General features: G+C 32.6%; 2 long non-coding RNA genes and 1 pseudogene across 2 annotated transcripts; 1 reads left to right on the top strand and 2 right to left on the bottom strand.

The window, feature by feature from the left end:
• On the top strand, positions 4,173 to 5,189 carry LOC110266207. The gene is made up of 2 exons (XR_002353241.1): positions 4,173 to 4,210; positions 4,550 to 5,189. It is a non-coding gene; the product is annotated as an uncharacterized LOC110266207 (long non-coding RNA).
• LOC107616007 lies at positions 5,616 to 6,127 on the bottom strand (annotated as a pseudogene).
• LOC107619008 lies at positions 7,637 to 8,212 on the bottom strand. Its single transcript, XR_001615457.2, has 2 exons — positions 7,765 to 8,212; positions 7,637 to 7,684 (listed from the first exon to the last, which is right to left on the bottom strand). It is a non-coding gene; the product is annotated as an uncharacterized LOC107619008 (long non-coding RNA).

Here is an 8,842-nt window from a genome sequence, read left to right as displayed (position 1 = left end):
TTACGGTCAAGTTTAGATGAAATATATAATTTATTTAAAAATAAAATCTGTGTGATTCATTTTGATTATAACACTAATAAGATTGTCACTAATTGATTGAATTTATATTTAATATAGATTCACTCTAAATTTATATATAATAGCGGATCTCTTTTATTTATTGTTATATATTCTCTCTAAAACACTTAAAATTATAAGCTAATTACAATGGTCAAAATACGTAGAAATAATCGGGTTGCTTCTGTGAAGACAAGTTCTATGCTTAACATGAAGAATTATCAAGAACCAACAAAAAATTTGAACAGGTATATAATAATTTTTATTTTTAATTATCTTATTTTATGAATTTGTTCTTAATATTTTTCTATGATTCTTTGATTTAAAAATATGTGTATATAGTATTATTCTATCATATAAAAAATATATAAAGTTATTATTCTATAATTCTCAGCATACATGATATGAGTATTCTTTTTGGCAAAAATAAATAAATGAATAAATAAAAGCAAAAAGGATTTAGGGTTTGCTCAAACACTCCCTTCTCACTCCCCAAGGTCATGACGCTGGGAAAAATAATCTGAATGTTAAACTAAATCCAAACTCCACAATCAAGTTTCACATGCAAAACCTGTTAATGGTATGTTCCTCTTCGGCTCTTCCCTCTTGGTGCTTCCTTACACATTCGTCATCGTAGTCCTCTGGCTTCGTTGTCACCGACTTGCCGTCACAGGTGCGGGCAACCGGTTTTCTTTCTTGATTCTGGGTCAGTGGATCAAGGCTCTGAAAGCCAAGCTTGCTTTGCTCTGTGTTACCAAGGTCACTAGTCTTTTCTAGGTTTACTTTGCTGGATTGCTTTCTTTCTGAATTGATTTTGGTGGTTTATGGATTCTGACCTATTTCTTGTTCTGTGAAAAAGGGATTTTTGCTTTTGGGTCGGTTTAGTGTGTGTGGTCTTTTGCTCTATTTTATCTTTATCTGAAGCTGAATCTTGGGTGCTGCCATTCTTTGATTGCTTTCTATGTATTCTTTTTCTCTTCATGTTATTCGGTTTAATACTTTGGATGTCTCTTTGGGATGCTTTGTTGTTTCTAAAGTTTTAGTTTTTATTTTCTATATTTTTACATCCGTACTTATTTTTTTCTTTATCGTTACAGTGAACAGTTGGAACAAGTGACTTTGGATTCATTAGCCAATTCAATTGGTCAATTGACTCAATTAGTTCAATCTATTGTTTAACATTTGGAAAATAATGTCAACTCCCCCTCTAAAATGTTTAAGGTCTTTGCTTCCGAATCTAATACTCTTACTCAACAAGGTAGTGCATCGAGTAATCCATTGTTGTTATGCTCTATTGAGAAGGCAAAAACGGATTTGTCAATTGCTAAAAAAAGGAGAAAAAACTCACTTGTTCCAAATACTGTTCTTGGATTAGAGCTGCCTATTATGAGTACTATGTAATAAGTAATTTAATTTTATTATTATTATTATTATTATTATTATTATTATTATTATTATTATTATTATTATTATTATTATTATTATTATTATAGTAATAATTATTTTTTTTATATTTAGTGGGTGCACGTATCTTTTAAACCAACAGCTTCGATGGATTTGGACGATATTGAGCTTGCAATTGCAGCATACTTGTATAGTGATCTATTGGTAGATAAGTAAGTAAATTTAATAGGCATATTATTTTTTAACGGCATTGTGAATTTTTTTAGCTATTTTTATTTACGTTAATTTGTCTTTGGCAGCGACGAGGAGGATATAGTGTTTTCAGATCATACAGCTCACAGAGATGTATTCAGGAGTTTGATGCCAGGCAAGCTAATTGCTTCTCTTGTGCTCGACTTAGTAGCAGATATGATGAAGATAGAGTTGACCAGAGAAAGTAGTTATTGGTTTTTACCTACTGTTTTTGCGGTAAGCATATCAGAGAAATCACACTAAAATAATGCTGGTATTTGTTATTTTTATTGCGCATATAAACAAGTGGCAAAAATAATGCAGTTGTCAGAGAAGACAAAAATAGATCCCAGCTGTCTGCCGTCTTGCATCACAGATGTTTATTTCGGCAAAGTCAACTCATTAAAAAGAGAAAGAATTGTTGCATACACCATATAACATAACTTAATGCTTGTTATTCAAGAAGTTTATATCATTTTTAAATTCAAATTAGCAAATATGGGTATGAAATAAATTTAATAACTAAAATGGCTTTCTCTTGATTAGGTGTTTATCCCTGTATCTGAGACTATTGACGAAGGTCATCAACACTGGTACCTCGTAGTGATCGATCGTGTTACAGGACAAATCATTTTGCTTGACCCGTTGCCCATTGAGAAACAGTTCAAGCAAAAGAGGACAGCCTTGAAATTAGTAACCATATTTTATTTTATTTTTTTTGTTAATTATCTAGATATATGACTAAAAAACCGAATTCTGACATAGACTTAAACAGGCCATTTTTTTAGACGAAGTATTAGAAGATCATTCATTCTATGACTTTGAGACTACTCTGAATCTGAATTCTTCACAATTTGAATTAGAAAAACCGGAGGGCCTTCCCACCCTTGAACATAGATCATAAGATAATATTAGTAGTAGTTATTTCTATGAAAGTTATGCATTATATAGTACTCTAATATATCTTGCTCGATATTTAGGAATGACGCGGGTGTGTGGGTTGCAAGTTGGATGATAGCTTGTTTTGAAGATGTTCATTTTAATATAAAGGTAATATTATACATTATTTTTTATTCTCATTCTTTCTTTAATATTTAGGTAGTTAAGCATTATGTGTAAATGTTAATGTTTTATTAGGTTGATGATGGGAATCGAATGAAGATTGCAGTCTCACTCGTGTCGAAGAATCATAACATGATCGCGTATAGGGTCAAAAGAAAGGCCTTTGAAAATCTTAGAAAGCTGTATAATAATCAGCATCTTGATTATTAAGAATTCATGGAAGATTAGATTTATAACATTCCCTTTTTGTTATTTTTTGTGGGCATATAAACCTTCCAGTGACATACCCAGTTTATATTTTGTTTACGTTTGTGTTCGTATTTGTTTGCCAGATTATTTAATGCCTCTGTTTGACTAGAGATATAAGTATTATGATTTTTAAAGGTGGGTCTTCATGGCCATCATTATTACTTCTATGTTTTATGATTTTTCTGCTAGTGGTGCTTATTATTATGCCATTTTGATATTATGATTGATTTGATCATAATTAGATGGATTCAGAATCAATACATGTTACCTAATATTAGTATCTTTGATATATGAATTGAGCTCTGTTGGGATTTGAAGTGAAGATTTTTCCTATTACTTTTGTTTTATCTTATTTATTTATTAGCTCTTTAGGATATTTCTTTGCATTTTGATCATTCCCTCTTGATGTGGGAGTTCTAGTGCAACTCCGGTTTTCCCTCTTTTCTGCAGTTTGAAGTGGAAGTGGGAGTTCAGGTGATTTGGATTACACCCGAGAGAAGGGGCTGGTTGATGCAGCTTTTGGTTAAATAATTAAAAGTTCATTTATGCTCAGTTTTGAAGATGCTTCCTGATTAGAGAAAAAAGGTAAACTTACTCGGCTCATATGTGTATTTAGATTCACATGTATGTTTCTTAATATGTTTTGGATTGGTTTTGACTTTAGAAAAGTCACATAATGCGATTGATGTGAATGTGATGCTATTGATATGTTTCTTTTCATGGAGTTTTGCTTTGATGCCTTACTTTAGTGTTTGTGAAATTCAGGGCATGGATTGGATCTATGTGTAGTTTGCGAGGATTTAGATATGTATCTCTGAAATAGTCTATGTAGTTTTTGGATACTCTAGAAGTGAGAAATTAAAAGGTTACCATCTTTAGATCAAATGATCTGAGATTGGATATTATTCTTATAGATCTATGTACTTATATAGTGATATTATTGCTAATTATTAATGAATTGAACTTAACTTTTTTTCTTATTATACATCACAAAGATTGTAATGAAGTCAAACTAATTTACATTCTAAGATTCGAACTAGCCCTGCTTGAGCATTTCCTTTGGATGGTAAATAACTGGTTTTGTTTATCAGTTTATAAGAGTTTGATGAAGCTAATCTGGTTTAAATTCTACTGATATAATTCAACTTGTGAAATGCCTTTTATTCTGTAGCCTAAACCCCTGAAGAATTTGAATGGAATCGTTGAGGTAAGAAATGATAAAGGTTGCGTGTTACAACTTTACAAGTCCTGAGTAAAGGACCAGTGTCATTGAGGCATTGGAGATTGGACCCTCCTTAGGTTCTTCACTTATCATGGTAATGGTATCATTGACATGTTTAATCTTAAATGAGGTCCTAAAACCTGAAGAAGGGGATAAGAAATAAGGGCCAAGTGAGTTTTATAATTTACAAGTGATCAAAAGAATTATTTTCATTATTAGGAGAATATAACTCAGATATCAATAAAAGTTTTAAACATTTCTCTGTACATTTAATTGTTTGTCATATTTATGTAATTGAAGTGTAACTCATACTATGTTTATTAGGTACCGGCATTGTAAAGATTCATGCAAAATCGGCGGTCACATCAACAAGACTTTCACATTACCTCATCTACTATTCTTGCGTCAACCTTGCACATCACAAGATTGAACACAAGAAACCAAGGAGTAACTAACACAGATTCAAATTCAGGGGCAGGGTTCAGGCCGGGGTTTGATCCATCGGCACCTCAGAACAGTGCAGGAGTTGCTGAGCCTCCAGGACGACCAGAAAACAATCAAGACAGCGTAGCCAACCCCGTGCAGATTCCCGGGCAAGCTGACATTCGACAAGCAGAAGGTGGTCCGAACCCCGGTTTCATGAATTCATTCAGTTCTATGTTATTATGGATCTTAGGAGGTGCTTCATCTGAGGGTCTCAACTCGTTTTTTTCAAAGTTCAGAGATGTTAGAGACAAGGGACAAGTTTTTGCTGAAACTCCTCATGATGAAAACCGTGAGAATTAGGAGAATGACAGATAGTGGTAGAACATTAGATTTTGATCATAAGTACTTGTTAATACTTAATATAGGAATACTGTACGGCATATCATATAGGTGACTGAACTTTCTCTCTCTTTGGTCCAAATGAAAATAAAACTAACGAAAAAGAATGTGTATATAATGTATATGTATATTCTTTATAGCTTTTTTTTCTTTCATAAATATTGAAGGTTTGATGTCTATTCTGTCTTCCTCAAAGCTAATAAGCTATAGGCGGATGGAATTGTTCCCCCAAGAAAGATAAAGAACTTATAAAGTAGGAGGAAAAAGATTCTCTAATATAAGGAAAATTTTTAAAATAATAAAATAAAAATTAATTATCATTTTCATTCAAGAATAATTAGATTTTTTATTTATTTTACCAACTTTTTATTTTAGGAGCTGAATGCAGAATAAAATGAAATTTACAGTGAAGTCTAGTAAGATATTCATAAAACAGTGGTTAACTAGTTATAGGTACTATATACACAAATATATGTAATTATCAGCTATTTCTTATGGAGAAATAATCCAATGCCAACATTGAGTCATGAATTGTATATCTATCATTAACAGAAAATTTGTGTCTTTAACTGATAGCAAATGCATTCATATCTGCATACAAAATATACAAATGTACAACTATAGTTATCATTAGCAACAATTTTCTAAGATTCTAAAAGCTTCTTGCCGTTGTTCATCACTCAATTCTTTGGGGAAGTCAACTAAAAGCTTGACATGGAGGTCACCTCTTTTCCCATCGTTTTTAAGGGTTGGCATGCCTTGACCTTCAATAACCTTCACATATCCAGGGTATACAACAATATTCTCAAATGACAAATTCAACTTCTCCCCTCCTAATATAGGAATTGGTAAAGAGCACACTGTGAGTGCATCTACTAGAGGAATCTCAATACATATTTCCAAGTCAGTTTTGCCTTCTCTTCTAAACAAATTGTGTTTCTTTTCTTCAATTATGAACACTATATCAGCAGGGAGGTATCTAGGTTTTTCATCACCCTTCCCCTCAAATTTTATCTTTGTTCCTTTTCTCCATCCTAGCTTCACTTCAATCTTTAAAATCTCAATCTCTTGGACCATTATACCCTGTTGTAACATTAATTAATAGTTCAAAATAGTTCAAATTTTAGAGACTAATAGTTTAAATATTTACTCCTGATTCCAGATGCAAAATTAAAACAAACAAGGGGATCAAAATCAATAAACTGGGGAGAAAAATAATCAAATACATTATTTATATATAAATAAAGCAAGGAGATCAACAATCTTCAAGTAGTCAAAGAGCAATAATGCTGAAGCAAAGCAGAAATCTTCAAATCAAAGCATCAATATTGAAAGCATTTGCACTTATGTAGTTATGTTAGCAAATCATAGATATCAAATACTGTAGTTTTTCGTATTTGTATCATGCCTAATTGCCTATAAAGCATACTATTTCATATCTCAGATTGTGCTATTTCCTAAGTTTGATTTTATTATTTCATGTTTAAATTCCTAGTGCTTTCAAGCTAAATTGTGTTTGCATCTTTTTACCCTATATGTTGTCCATATTTCAGATGGGGATTCTTCCAAATTAGGAATGGCTACAAACTTATCTAGGAAGGAATGAAGTAAGGAAATCAAAGGGGTAGTTGGGCCAAGCCAGGAAGCTTCTTGGCTGAAATCTACTTATTCGGAGAAGAAAACTGTGTTAGAAAGGCCAACAAACATCCTTACTAGCTTTGATCAAAATGATAAAAGGACTCTGGCGCCGGAGCTGCAAATGAGTATTGTCCCAAAAGACTTCTGTTTTGATGAATTGGAGAGTGTAGTTAAAATCAAACAAGCAGAGGCTAAAATGTTTCAGTCACGTGCTGATGATGCAAGAAGAGAAGCTGAAGGTTGAAACGTATTGCCCTTGCAAAGAGTGGGAAAATTGATGAAAAGTATACTTAGCGAATTATGAAGCTGCGACTGGGTGAGACAGAAGAAATGCGTAGGCAGAAACTCGAAGAACTTCAAGCATTAGAACGAGCACATCTGGAGTATTTCAACACGAAAAGGAGAATGGAGGCAGACATTAAAGATCTTTTATCTAATATGGAAGCTACTAAAAGGAGTCTTTCCCTGTGAATCTGACAACACTCTAGAATAGTTCTTTCAGGTAAATGTAATCTTCCATCTTATAATTTTTAGGTTTCAATTCCATCTTAATGTTATGAGTTACTGTAGTTTCTAATCCACAGATTGATGTATCTATCTGCTGTTGTAGTTTATTTGGGATTCAAGCTTCTAACCAAGATCTTGTACAGAGATTCCAACAGTTAATTACTCTTATTAAATAATTGGAATTACAAAAGCTATTTAAACTAGATTACTATTAAAACACCCATGCAAGAATTCCCACTATTTGGCTGCATTTGCTAAGTAGAATTTTTCTACTTGTTCAGTTGAGGTAAAAGAATGCAGTTTGCATATTTTTCATTTTGTTAAACATAAGAATAGGAGAACAGTAGAAAACTACACATGTAACTAACTTGCAAGACATAAAATAAACATTTAAAAAAAAGAGTTACTATTGATAGAACCAACTAACCTTTTCAGCTAACACTTCATTGTTTTTCATTGCATTGAGCCAAAAAGCAGGTACTCCTTTTTCTACAAAACCAAATCAAAATGTTATCAGTGAATGAATTGAAATTCTATTTAAAGAAAAGGTGTGATCTTGTAATTAGTACCTTCATCCTCTTCAGCACCTGCAGTTTTCTCCTCTGCTATTCCTTCAACTTCAGTGACACCATTAACTATCTCAAAGCGTTGCATCTATTAAGAATTAAACAATTCGTCAAAATTAACAACAACTAATATCAAATCACATACATCAAACCAAATTACCCTAATTACAAAAATTACACCAATGCTATAATAATTCAAATCACAGAAATCATAGGAGGGAATTACCGGAAGGGAGAAGCTGATGACAGTGATGAAGAATGAGGAAGACGGCAAAGAAGACAGCGAGGAAGACGAAACTAGGAGGAAGGCGAGCTCTCTGGAACCAGGAGGAAGGCGACGATGACCTTGATTGCGAGACAAGAGAGGAGAGAGGGAGAGATCTTGCGTGCGACGCACAGTGAGATAGATGAGAGAGATCGAGCAGAGAGAGATAGAGAGAGAGGAAAGGAAAAGGAGAGAAGAAGATGAAGAATACTGAAACCTTCAGAGGCGTGAACAAGAGGGTTTCTGAACCCAGATGAAGAACAATTTTGGTTTTTTGTTATTTTAATATGTTTAACACGGATGATGAACAATTTTGATTTTTTGTTTTTTAATATGTTTTTGTTTTGTTGTTTAAATTATTTGAAACTATAAAATTAGGATTAATTGAATTCTAAAATTTGATTAATTTAAAAAGATATTTTTGTCTAATCAAATAAAGGAAGGATGTTTAAGTCTTTTTATAAAATTAAATAAAAAATATATTTTTATTTTTATTTAATTAAAGGGGTGTATTAGTAAAAGTGGTGATATAACATATATTTTTAAAAAAAATTAAATACTGATATGAAAAATAAATTCCACGTGGCTTGTTATTACTTGTCCGTATTTTAAATATATCCGTCCTACCAAGAAAAGACCTCGTTCCTAACCCCAAGAGCGAACTATTGCTACATAGTCATGCCGTTCGGACTCAAGAACGTAGGAGTTACATACCAAAGATTGATGAACAAAGTTTTCGGCAATCACATCGGAAAGCTAATGGAGGTTTATCTAGACAACATGCTGGTAAAAACACAGAGCGAGGAATCGTTATTA

The sequence above is a fragment of the Arachis ipaensis genome, chromosome B09 (assembly GCF_000816755.2).
Source record: "Arachis ipaensis cultivar K30076 chromosome B09, Araip1.1, whole genome shotgun sequence".
Lineage (NCBI taxonomy): Eukaryota > Viridiplantae > Streptophyta > Magnoliopsida > Fabales > Fabaceae > Arachis > Arachis ipaensis.
This window is presented reverse-complemented; position numbering and strand designations above follow the sequence as displayed.